Here is a 12,172-nt window from a genome sequence, read left to right on the forward strand (position 1 = left end):
GAAGAGGGATAATACAACAATTAGCAATACAGCTAATAGGTTTTGTTGGACTTGATCTTACACAGCACAACCTCTCCTAATACCAAATCCCATTATTATATTTTAATACTCAAATTTTAAGATCTTTAGTTTAAAAAAAACCCACCAGAATCAGAAACCAGCCAAAACCCAGTAATATCATGTGTGCAACTGTAGAAAACGAACTTCAAAATCTCCACATTACCAGACACAATACTGAACACCTGACTTTGGTGTCCTCATAACAATATAACCAAGTCCCTTACCCAGTAAGTCATTCAGCTCTAACCCTGATCTTACAAGTAACACCTGCACCAGAGAAGATAAGAACTTCCAACTATAATAGACAGAATCCATTAGCATGAATGAAACACATTTAATATACTGTAATCATTAACTATCTTTGTTTCGTTCTCAACCCGGGTTGTTAATCGGTAGTCACTTTGGTTCAGCAGCTTCAGATGGAAGGAATTCAGTGCACCTTTCCAGAAGACTTCATTTCTCATTTTCAATTTTCTTCTGCAAAGATAAGCCATCTGTGAAATGATGTTGTAGAGATTCATTCTCTTGTGGCATATTAATGTGATGAATTAAAACCACGCACTGACAGGTTGCTGCTGTCTTCGGCGCTGTATTTTAGAGAGCTATAGTAGCTGGACAGCATCCGTCTTGGTATTAGCACTTAAAGCTTGTTCAAAGCTCTTTCTGGCTCGAGGAGGAGGGTGGGGGGGGGGGAGAGTAGAGCGACGTTTTTATGCCGTGTTGATTCTAAACCATTTCTGCAGAAACAGTCCAGGGCACACAGGTATGCCTGCAGCTGACATGTTTTCCAGAAGCACACAGACATCCGCTTTGCCCTTTGACACCATTTCTACATCTGTCAAAAGACTGAAGCTGACAACTCAAGTGCTGTCAAACCTGCCTGTGTGAAGTAAAACGGCCCTTCAGGACTGCTCGGATGCAGGTCCAGTGTTGCCTCCTTGGTGTCTGTTGAGTGATTGGCTGCTTGGACAAGACAACACCAACAGGCAGCAGCAGCTAATCCCCTCGTGCCATAGCAGCAGAGCATGCCATGATGATTCACAGCTGACTCATCTGGTCCGACGAGAAGAGAGGTCAGAGGTGACAGGTTTCAAAGACAAAGGCTGCCGTGGAGGTAGAGGAGACCGTTATCTTAAATTAACATGGAAAAACTGTGTTTTATGGAGGTCTATTATGTGAGCCTTATTTTGTGTAATATAAGGTAAAGTCATACTTTGTTAATTAAACGCACTTGCCAATTAACAAAATGTCGATACTGAACGCATCAGCAGAATGTGCGACTTCCATTTGTTTAGCCTGCTCTTGTGTAAAACCACTTCTTGCATACAATCACAGCAACTCACCCTGACCTCCTCCTTATCACTTGTGTGCAGTACGTAAAGGTAGCACTTTGGTTGCCAGGGAACATAATCCAGGCAGCAATTACTTTGCTGTACAAAAACATAATTGGAAAAATAAATTAGTAGTATATAAATGTCATTTCTGGGAGACATGGATGGATGAGGGGCCACTTGAGGAGAGGGACTGTCCCGACAGCGTATTCACATGTGACTCTGCAAGTGTGTGACCACGTCATTTAAATGCATACCGTGCATCACATTAATCCAAATGGACGGGATAATCTACGAGATATAATCTCTTTCAAAAACACAGGATACGTCAGAACAGTTCATTTCATTATCTCCAATGATATTACAGTCTCTCAAATGACAACATGAGCGGTAAAATAAACTGCTACTGTAAGATGTGAACTCAACCAACCACATCTGTGTTACATTTTTCAGATGGTTCAAGGTAAAGTCACCCTCCCAACCAAAGGGAAATGACAGCCAGAGAGCATCGCTGGGTGAGTACCCAAAGACTTTTATTTGCAACACTGAATACCATTTGTAAGAGAGCCCTGGTGACTGACTTCTACATAGATCCACAGATTACAATAACGCTGTGATTTGAACTGTTTTTCTCGTCACTCAAGTGTAACAAAGACACATTGACACTGAAGCACTGAAGCTGTGTATAATCCTTTAAAAGCAACACTACTACTACTTTATCATCACTAGATTTGTGTTTTTCTTTTTACTCTGTGTATGGACATCCGATAATCACCGCCCTCGACTCACAGATAATCATCTTACCCTTATATGCACTGCTTTCCCAGTATATATAACTGCTGCATTTGCATCTAGAGCTGCTGCTGCTGTAGAGCTGAGGAGATGCAACAACAACACAAGCTAATCCAAGCAATGTGCCTCAGAGGGGTTTAGCTCATGGGAGGGACTTAGAGGAGAGTGTGAGAGAGAAGGAGAGAGAGAGAGAGAGAGAGAGGAGAGGGACTCAAAGCAGTCATTGTCCCTCCAGGAGCAGATTAACTATTTTAAAAGCAAAGGTGACGTCGATCGTCGACTCGCTGTGCAGGCCGGGCAAACGCTCTCCAACTCCGTGTGAGATGCCGTTTCTCTTTTCTAATTGTTTGTCTCTCTTTTTCTCTTTCTCTACGGTGCACTCTTCCCTGAGCAAACACATCTTTTGCTCCGTCTTTATCTTTCTCAGCTCACTCTCCCTCCTCATGTGCTCTTTCTTTCTTCTCATTTAATCAAGTAGGAGGCCGGGCAGTAAGCTCACTGAGAGCGGCTCCGGCAACAATCAGAATCTCCTGTGCAGGGAGCTGAGCCAAGGCCACGATGAAACACCGGGGGCGCAGGGAGGACTGCCGATTAAAAGTGGCTCCAATGAGTGAATGGGGGCCGTGGGGACTCTGCCCACGGGGGAGCAGCACAAAATGGGTGACGAGAAAAAGGGGAGAGTACACATGGGATGCAGAGGAGCAGAGGGGGATGACACTTGAGAGAAGAGGGAGGGGAAAGTAGGGCATGAGGGAGCAGAGAATGGGGTGTAAATATGAGGGTGTCTTGTGAATGTGTGGGGGGGATGAAGAGGGGTGAGGTGAGGAGGCGCCACAAATAATCTACACAAGGGAGTAATGAGATAAGTGCTAGACTAGAAGGAGAGAAGGTAGGGGCGAGGAAAGAGAGGGCGCTACACACAGGATACACTCGTGTTTACTTAAAGGAAAACAAAGACTGGCACGGAAAAGCATGGCATGGAAATGCAAATAAATCCCCCCTCGCAAACCAAAGTGTTTTTATTAACTCTACGAAGCAGCATGAAAGATGGAGGGAGGCCAGGGAGAAGTAAAAAAGCAACACTCCAATCATCTCATTTCTCTTGCCTTTTCTTCCTGAATATGTAAGAATGTGTAAACAACGTTGTAATAATTCGCTAAGGACTCATACTTTCCTCACTCCGCTCTCCTCGCACAACAGTGCTCTTGTGCGATCTGCATAATGCATGAGCTCTGTGTATAGATCGTCAAGGGAAAAATTGGGCACGGCACTAACAATGGGAAGCAAGCGAACTTTATGTATATGTGCATAATATGTAGTCCTGATGAATTATTACATAAGCCCTTCAGCGCTTTCCTGGATAAACTGTAGGAGTGCTCTTTCTTCGCAGTATGAAGACATCCCACCTTTAAGTGTTCACTGAGAAGAAACATCCTGTTGATACACTCCAGCACTCCTGCACATAGGGACACACACACACTAGATGAACATGCTGCACATGAACGCACATGAAGGCCTTTATGTCGTATCTGTCATTCTCTCTCTCTCTCTCTCTCTCTCTCTCTCTTGCTTTTTCTCTCACGCCAACTATACAAACACACACACACAATTCAGCTCCGTCATAATGAGGCCATCATGATGAGGGCAACACAGAGCCTTTCATACCATACAGCCGTGGGGTCTCCTAAAGTCTCTATATATGTGTGTGTGTGTGTGTGTGTGTGTGGCTGCCAGGCAGGGTGGGCCCCAGTGTAGAGGCCTACATGGCATGACCTCAGCGAGAGACTTCCCTCCTCCAGGCCCTGGCACACTCACCCACACACACACGCACACACACACAGAGTGTTCCCAGCGTTCCTGGCAGCGCCAGTCAACCCAGACTGCTCTTCCACATCCCTCAGTTGCTGTTTCTACTGGTTCCCTCTGGATCTGCCCTCATCTCTCTTACAGCCGTTTCTTCTATCCATATTTATTCCACAGGGAGCCACAAGGAAACTAAATACAATGTTCAGTCACATATCTCCTGAAGACGAATCACAAAAATTTCTTTGATTTCTACTTTTATTCAACTCCTAGAAAATCTAAAACGATTCAAGGGCAGAAGCACAAACTACGCCAGATTCGCCGTTCGTACCATTCATATCTTGCGAGGTCGACAGAAGCAAGAGTGCCAATGATGATCTGTCTGCAACACGGTCAGTCGGGCGGTCAGCTCACGCCAGTTTTGTTCTAAGAAGGAGCAAGAGGAGCTGTCTTGTTATTTTCTGTCCTCCAACACAAACATTTTTCTTTCATCCGTGCGCCTGAATACATAGTACTCCGTGTATTATCTCTCCAGCGTCTCCCCTTACATATACAATCATTTCCTCTGAGCTTGCGCTGAAGGCAGAATCCCAGATTTGCATAACTGTGGCCGGAGACGCACGGTATACACCACTCTGTACGTCGCTGCTGCATAATTCATCTGCGTTACAAGGTATCATCCAAGGAAGCGAAATATTAGAACTCTGAAAACAAACGTACAGATTAAATTTGAATGAGGTGATTTCAACGCGAGGAAACACTCGTTGGCTGAATACCAGAGCGAAGTCGAAAATACAGATCTTTGTTTAAGGACAAACAAACTTTCTTGTGCATATTTGATGAGCAAGCCATGTTTTTGTGAGGACAGATTTAAGTTCCCCCCCCCCAAAAGAAACAACAACGATGCGCCAGATTTAGTATTTCAAACTTTACGCACGATATCAACACAAAACTAGACCTGAGTCCAGGTCGAATGAGGTGATTTTGCACGCTTAGAAATGAAGATACACTGCCGGGAATACTCAATTGAGAGAAGTTTGTGCTCAGATGAGATGTTCGGTTGTCACGCTAACGAAGAAAATGAATTATAGATACCCTGCATCACCCCACCCAACCTCCCTCTCCCTCTCTCTCTCTCTCTCTCGCTCTCTCTCTCTTTGTCTGTCAAAATGTGATGAGCTAAGAAACTCAAGAAGCAGCTTTGGGTGTGAAACTGTATCCCTCTCTGGGGGTTTCAGCCATTTTGTTGAATTTGCATCTTAACAACCTTTCTGAGTAATTGAAAAAGTGGTGTCAGAGCCCAGAGTCTTGATCTCTGATATGGTAATTACCTTCCATTTATATGCCAGAGACTTTCAGGGAGTCCTGAGATCCAGAGGCAGCAGCTGTCTTTGAGGGAAAACGCGTAATGGCCTGCACATGTCTCCCTCTTCTTGGGAGCTATCAAAACGCATTTGCCTGGGCATTTTCATCTGTGGTTGACATCCCTGATTATAAGATCCGGTAAAGTTGTCTAATCTTCTAACAGCGGCGGAGGAAAAATGGAGGGATGGGGGTATGGGCGGAAGGATAGGGGCAGACCTTTCATGTGGTTTTACCCCACTCTAAAATGGGTTCCAGAAGCGAGCGTGCTGCGTACACACAGCGCTTAAGTCTAAGCTTTTGATGACATGCTACTGGTTTGGTGTGGTGTGTGTGTGTGCTGGAAGATGAGGATTGTTCCCAACCCACACACACACTGAGCCAGAACCATGTAATCCTTTGTTTTTTAGAAAAGCCAAGAATCCAAAAATAGAATAACGTTAATAAAACAACATAAAAGTGTTACTGACTGAAGCGAATGTATATCAACACTTAGCCATACATTCTTTCAACGCTACGAACAATTAACTGCGACAAAAGCCTTTGATACAAAACTCTCTCTCTAAAGATGCCAACCTAACACTTCCACAAAGTCTTTACTGGCCAACATGAGCAAGCGTTTGATCTTTGCAGATATACCCAAAAACATGACAGCTGACATACATCAGCTGCCTGTGAGATTTTGTTGTCATAACCAGGCAGCTTTTATCATTTGATTCAGCACCATCTTTCATCTATAACTGTGGACACCGATGCTGCGAAACGTCAAAACAGATAGCTCTAGGGACTTCTTCAAGAAATAGAGATCTGATAGATGAGTTTGTTTGCCTTGGGTAATGTAAACATCTTTTTCAGTAAGTGTTTGGATAAGCGTATGTTGGCAAGCGTGCGTGCATATTGTACGTGCAAGAACCCTACACATGCAATAGATGCATGCAAAAGATTCCCTTTAAATGGCAGAAGCATTAGTGTAATATCAAGTCAGCGGCCGTGTAAAAACAGCGATTCCCGCAACATCTACATGTGAAAATAAGCACTTTTTAATTGCGTGTGCGCTTGAGCTGCTACGCCGCATATAAGGCGACACTTTTCTCTCAGTAATTGTCACCACAATCACTTGATTAGCTAAAGTCATTTGTCAATTATATTGCTCTCTTTGATAGCCAGGCCAGTCACTAATCACGGTCAAATGGAGAGGGAGAAACGGTGGAAGCGAGGAGAGAATGAGAACACGTTAAATGATCCGTGATACAGTCATACTGTAGCTCCCGTTCCCTGATTTATCCTCTTTATGCCTTTAAGATAAACTATCAGTATCAGCTTCATCAGCTGCTTTTAACCGCGTAAAAGGCCTGAATCTAGATTGGATATTGGTGAGGGCGTATAGGCTAAAAGGCTCATAAAACTTGCTGGGAGAGGAATTATGAAATGAAGCTTTTACTTCTTACATCTTTCTGATTGGAACTGAAGGTTTCCCCCCACCACCCCCCTTTACTCCAGCCCTTATGTCCTGTGCAATGTCACTATCAGAGCAAATGGTGCTAATTACATACAGGGCATTATCCCATGGTATACATGTAAGTCTTCCTCTAAGTCCCAATCAATACAGAGTTTGTTAAAGAGCCACTAATGTCCGTGGCTCCATGCTTCGCAGACGCTAACGACCTCGCTCTGGATCCAGCTACGACAGCTGAAGACACCCAGCACACGCTTCAATCAATACTCTCTCATAGCGGCTCAGTCGTTTTGCTCGCTGTCTGTCTCCCCATCTGTCTTACTGCCTCACTCTTTTTTTATCTCTCGTGCCTATCTTTTCGCTCTCCCTTCACCTCTGTCGTCTAACTTTCTTATCTCTTCCCCCTCCATTACCAAAGATGCAATCTCTCTCTGTCTCTTTTACCCCAAACACTTTCCTCCTATATCTCTCTATCTGTACCTCTCAACCATCATCCGTCAATTATTCACTCTGTCCATCTCAATCTCTTTCTGTCTTTCTCTTCCATCCATCTCCCCCCCTCCCCTGTCTCTCTCTCTCACTCTGCCCAGCCAACAGCCTCATTGTCCTTGGGTCGGGGTGAACAATGTCAGCCCACATGGGGCCCCAGTGCAGTCCCAGCCGAGAAGGCAGGGAGCACCAGAGAACACCCATAACTCAATGTTTCAACTGGGCTGCGGGATAAAGGGAAGCCTCACACATGGCTGACTATGTGGGTCAGCCTTGGATCATTTGTAGAGGAGGAGGCCAGCAACTGGCACCAGAGTCCCCCACTGAGAGTGTGTATATGTGTGTGAGTGAATGAGTGTGTCGTGTCCCCTTGCAACCCAGTGGCGAGGCCCCCCTCCAGTTCATCCCAGCCAACTATTCTATGGGAAACCTGCTCCTCTCTCTCCGTTCCTCGCTGCCGCCTCCCTCCACCCCCTATCCTCTAGCGCGGCCGCACCCCGACGCCTTTGTGAGCACCGGGGACAAAACAGGGGGCTCTTAGGGGCCACCAATTAGTCCTCCCCCATGGGGTGACATGGCCGATGAATAGAGGGACCCCCGAACCGTCCACGCATATAATCTCAACCTTCCCTTTGGAGGCTGCACTGTCATAGCCACACAGATTCAACCTTGTCTTCAGAGAGGTCTCCCTCTTGATTTAAAGGCACGGCCCGCTGGTCCAAAAAAAGCGAGCATCCGGATGCCAGTGAGTCACTTTGTCAGGAGAATAGGATGGGACTTGTTCTTCTCACTGTGTGTTCGTCCGGTGAAGGCACACAAGGATGGCTTTGGGAGGGGAAGGAGGGGAAGGAGGGGGGTTAAGAGAAGGTGATTTTTTCACATCAATCACCAAGTGACATAAACAACAATAGCAACTTGGAATCCATTACCAAAACAAACAAAGACATAGCAGGAGAGTCTGCAGCCAGATCCTCAGGCGGAGAGGCAGGCTATGTAAACTAAAGTGGTGATTGACTAGGCGCAGGGGGGGACTTTGCTGGTGAACCAAACCACATGTCACAGTGACGAGATGTCTCAATAGTTGCATTATCACATCGGCGAGCCCCTCCCCCCACGGCTTATTGGAGCTGGATTAGCTTTTAAGGGAAAAGAAAGGGTTTTTGAAAGCCATCAGATGATATTCATTCAATATCTGCATTTAGAGAAAAGGAAAAAATTCTCCCCGCCTGTAGTTTGAGTAAAACGCTTTGATGAGTCAAAATGATCCAGTCATTACGTCTCAACTCAGAGACTCAAGAGGATTTCATCTGAATGACTTGGCTCACGCCTTTCAACTACATTCAAACATCCCTTAAGTCTCCTTGACTCTTTGAAAAACAGTTAGATTATATTGACTTTTTTATATGAGAGATTAGGAGAGCGAGCTACATGCAGACAGTCTGGCACTAACCTTCACTCTGCACACTAATACATATACGATACAAACATGCTCCAGGATGTAACGTGCCTTTTTCCTCTCCTCTCACCTCTTCTAGGCTGACCGTCAGCAGAGAGAAGAGAGAACATAACACGGGAGAAGAGTCAGACCGAGAAAGAGAGAGAGCGGAAGATGAATGTGGGATATTTGTGGACCTCAGTTTTCTGCAGCAATCCTTTCTCCGGCTGCTCCCCCTCCTCTTCCTCCTCCTCCTCCCCCTCCTCACCACAATGTCACTGAGCTGAGTCCCCGACAAGCCAGAACAGGTAAAGCTTGCAAAATGACCTCATACTTGGTCAAATAAACATGAAAAAGTTAGAGGAAATAACCCATTGTGAGGTATTATTGTGACATTCATAGAGAATTTTATGTGCATTATCAATTAGTGCATTAAAATAACTTGAAATCGAAATTTGATGCTTGGCTGAGGTGGAAAAGTTGATGTATGAATAAAAACACAAGAAGAAAGGAAAGACACAAAAAATAACAGCGTGTCATTTTCATAGACTGTATAAAAAATGGACTAGTCTCCGTGACGTCACCCTTAGGTTTATGAAGAGCCGTTGTGAAGCTCAAAAGCTCAAAGTGGGTGGATCCGGCCGTTGCCATCTAACTATCGGCTAATCCAATAATGGGCAAAGAGGTGGATTGTCGCTGGAGCTGAGGCGGACAGCTAGCAACTAGCGATCTGGTACAGCATCCACCTGTCACTCAAAGCGGCCACGCCCTCAATTATACCGAACTTTAAGCCTTAATATAAATCAAACAGGTGATTTATATAAACCCCCCGCCCCCCGTACAGTTGTCATGAACGGGGATATTAGCTATAGAGACCAAAAGCGTTTTTTTGTACCAGCCTGTAAACATGTTTATTTCTGCCGCAAAGCTGGCCATGTTAACACGGGGGTCTATGGTACTTCACTCACTTTTGGAGCTAGCCTCAACATTCCTCAAATTAATACATGAGACAAACATAAATGCCATATTTCCATCACGTTTTCTACACGGTTTACCGTCATTTGAGGTTCGACAGGTGCTCTTTTAATTACGTTGTCGTCTTCTGCAGTGGTTTAATGGCACCCGGCTGGACAATGTGAACCACCAGCTGTTTATCTCGATGTACCCAACTCCCAATATTCACATAAACAGTAGTGGATGGAAACTCACATTAATTCGTAATTTTCTTTCGCAGGTTTTCTGGATATTTGGTTAAAATTTGCACTACATTTGGATGAATACCATTCTGACTATGGTGCCAAATCTCTCCCAAAACGTATGAAGTAATCAGTAATTTCACTATGTATTTTCCATAGAAACAGCTTCAGATCCCGAGCTCTCTAAAGGGTTATCCAATACAAAAAATGTGTGTAGTCACTCTTCAGTTAAATGATCCACTCCAAAAAGTCGTTATATTAAAAAACATGCAGAGCTCCCCCTCTGAACGGCAGCAATACAGCAAAAGGGAAACAGCAAAAATATCTACTCTCATGTGCTCTTTGTTCATCATCATCAGCAGTAGTGCTCGGCTAGGCTATTTAATGCTCGGCTGGAGAGTCGTGCAGCATTTAATCTTTGTTTCAGTTCACATACCTGAGGAATACTTTGCTATTTCCAAACACTGCACAGGGCAAAAGTCTCAGAGTCTATCATTTATGAACTACAATTCACATCGTACCAAGAGTAGCAAATACTTAGCAGAAACGTCTTTCAAGAGGTTCAGGGTTATGCGACGTGAGGCTGATGGTGTCACTTAATGCATTTTCAACTGATTTTCTTTCCCACTGATATTTTGTTCTAGCTGCTATGCCATCTGAAGGTGAAAGCTGCAGGGTAGAGATGCTCTGTGGGTTCCCGCTGAAAGGAGGAGGGGCAGGAGGGCTGCTAGGCAATAGATCAATGACTCCGTGTTCCCACTGAGAGATATAGGAAGTACAGGGCAAGCAGCAACCGGCGCCTTAAAATAGCTCCACCGATTGCAGCTCAGCTTTAACCCAAATAATGGGGAGGCCAACCAAGGTCTGTGGAGGTCTCTACATTTTTGATTAGCTCATGACCTCGGGGTAGAGTGGAGACAGAAGAGGGATTTCATACTGACGAGATAGAAAAATGGGACAGGACTGATTATCTAACTTCTGTTCTGTCTCTGTCTGAGGCCTTGCTGGTCCTTTTTGAACTGGTGTGTTGTTGAACGTTTGAGTAAAAGATCAGGGTGTAAGGTGGCAGTGCAATAAGTCTATGTGTGTGTGTGTGAGGAGCTTCTGTGTCATCATCCATCACATCTGTCAGATTAGACCTACCTCGTAATGGCTTCAGCGGAATGTCAGACAGTCAAACAACCACCCACACACACACACACACACACTAATATCTCTGTCCACTTAACACTTTGTGTCCTTTAGGAAAAGAAACAGCCTGGCATTGAATATAGAAGCTTAAATAAATAAAGTATTACCAAAGCCTCCTCTTCCGAAGGGACTGGTGCAGCCGAGACTGAGTACACATTAACATAAGATGAAACTTTAATGATCTCAGTGGGTACAACAGTCTCAGTAACGACTCTTTCATCACAAAACTGCAAAAAGTTGTTCAGTTAAACTCAGCTTGATTACCAAGTTGGATAGTTCAAATCTTTGTTTTGGGAGATGGCAAAGTCAATCTGTCGGTTGGTCAGCCACTTTGGAAAAATCTCACAATCTGTTGGATGGATTACCATGAAACTTCATATAAACATTCATAGTCCCCGTAGGAATAATCCTAACAACTTTGGTGATCCTCTGACTTCTTCTAGCGCCACCAGCAGGTTGGCTTTTGAGGTTTTGAGTCGACAAGTATCGACAGATTGCCATATAATCTGGTACACACATTCCTGTTCCCCACAGGTTGAACCGACTATTAAGTAAAACATTGCCTCAGCTGAACTTTGTGTTACTGCTAATTAACAAATGTTAACATGCTAACAGACGAAACTAAGATGGAGACCATGGTAAACATTATTCTTTTAATACTTGGTTGGCTACCTCCGATTCTGAAAAGTGAAGCCAATGCAGGAGTGTCTTAAACTTGCATTCTTTCTAATAGCCAGCAGGGGGCGAATCCTCTGGTTGCAAAAAGAAGTCTGATTGTACAGAAGACGGATGATTGTACAGATGAGGCTACTTCTCACTTGATTTATTACCTCAGTAAACATTGTAAACATGAGTTTATGGTCTCAATCGATAGTTTCAAGTCTTCTTCAATACAGCATGATGTTCATTTAGTAAATTATAGTCCCATTTAGAGTCAAATAGACAATAAAGCAGGGGATGCTTTAGGGCGTGTCTACTTTGTGATTGACAGGCTGCTACCACGGTGTTGCTACCACTTTGTGTTTTCGTCTAACAACTTTAACCCTTTCACAATCTG

At 44.4% G+C, this 12,172-nt stretch overlaps 1 protein-coding gene and 1 long non-coding RNA gene across 5 annotated transcripts in view; one reads left to right on the plus strand and one right to left on the minus strand.

The window, feature by feature from the left end:
• Positions 1-3,762, plus strand: part of LOC119492540 — a 30,016-nt gene extending 26,254 nt beyond the window's left edge. The window contains exon 5 of the long non-coding RNA XR_005207806.1: positions 1,845-3,762. This is a non-coding gene — a long non-coding RNA (uncharacterized LOC119492540). The remainder of the gene's footprint in view (positions 1-1,844) is intronic.
• The window catches only part of sema6a (sema domain, transmembrane domain (TM), and cytoplasmic domain, (semaphorin) 6A), a 113,100-nt gene that overhangs the window by 83,437 nt on the left and 17,491 nt on the right, over positions 1-12,172 (minus strand). The window lies entirely within an intron of this gene.

This window comes from Sebastes umbrosus, chromosome 8, assembly GCF_015220745.1.
Source record: "Sebastes umbrosus isolate fSebUmb1 chromosome 8, fSebUmb1.pri, whole genome shotgun sequence".
Lineage (NCBI taxonomy): Eukaryota > Metazoa > Chordata > Actinopteri > Perciformes > Sebastidae > Sebastes > Sebastes umbrosus.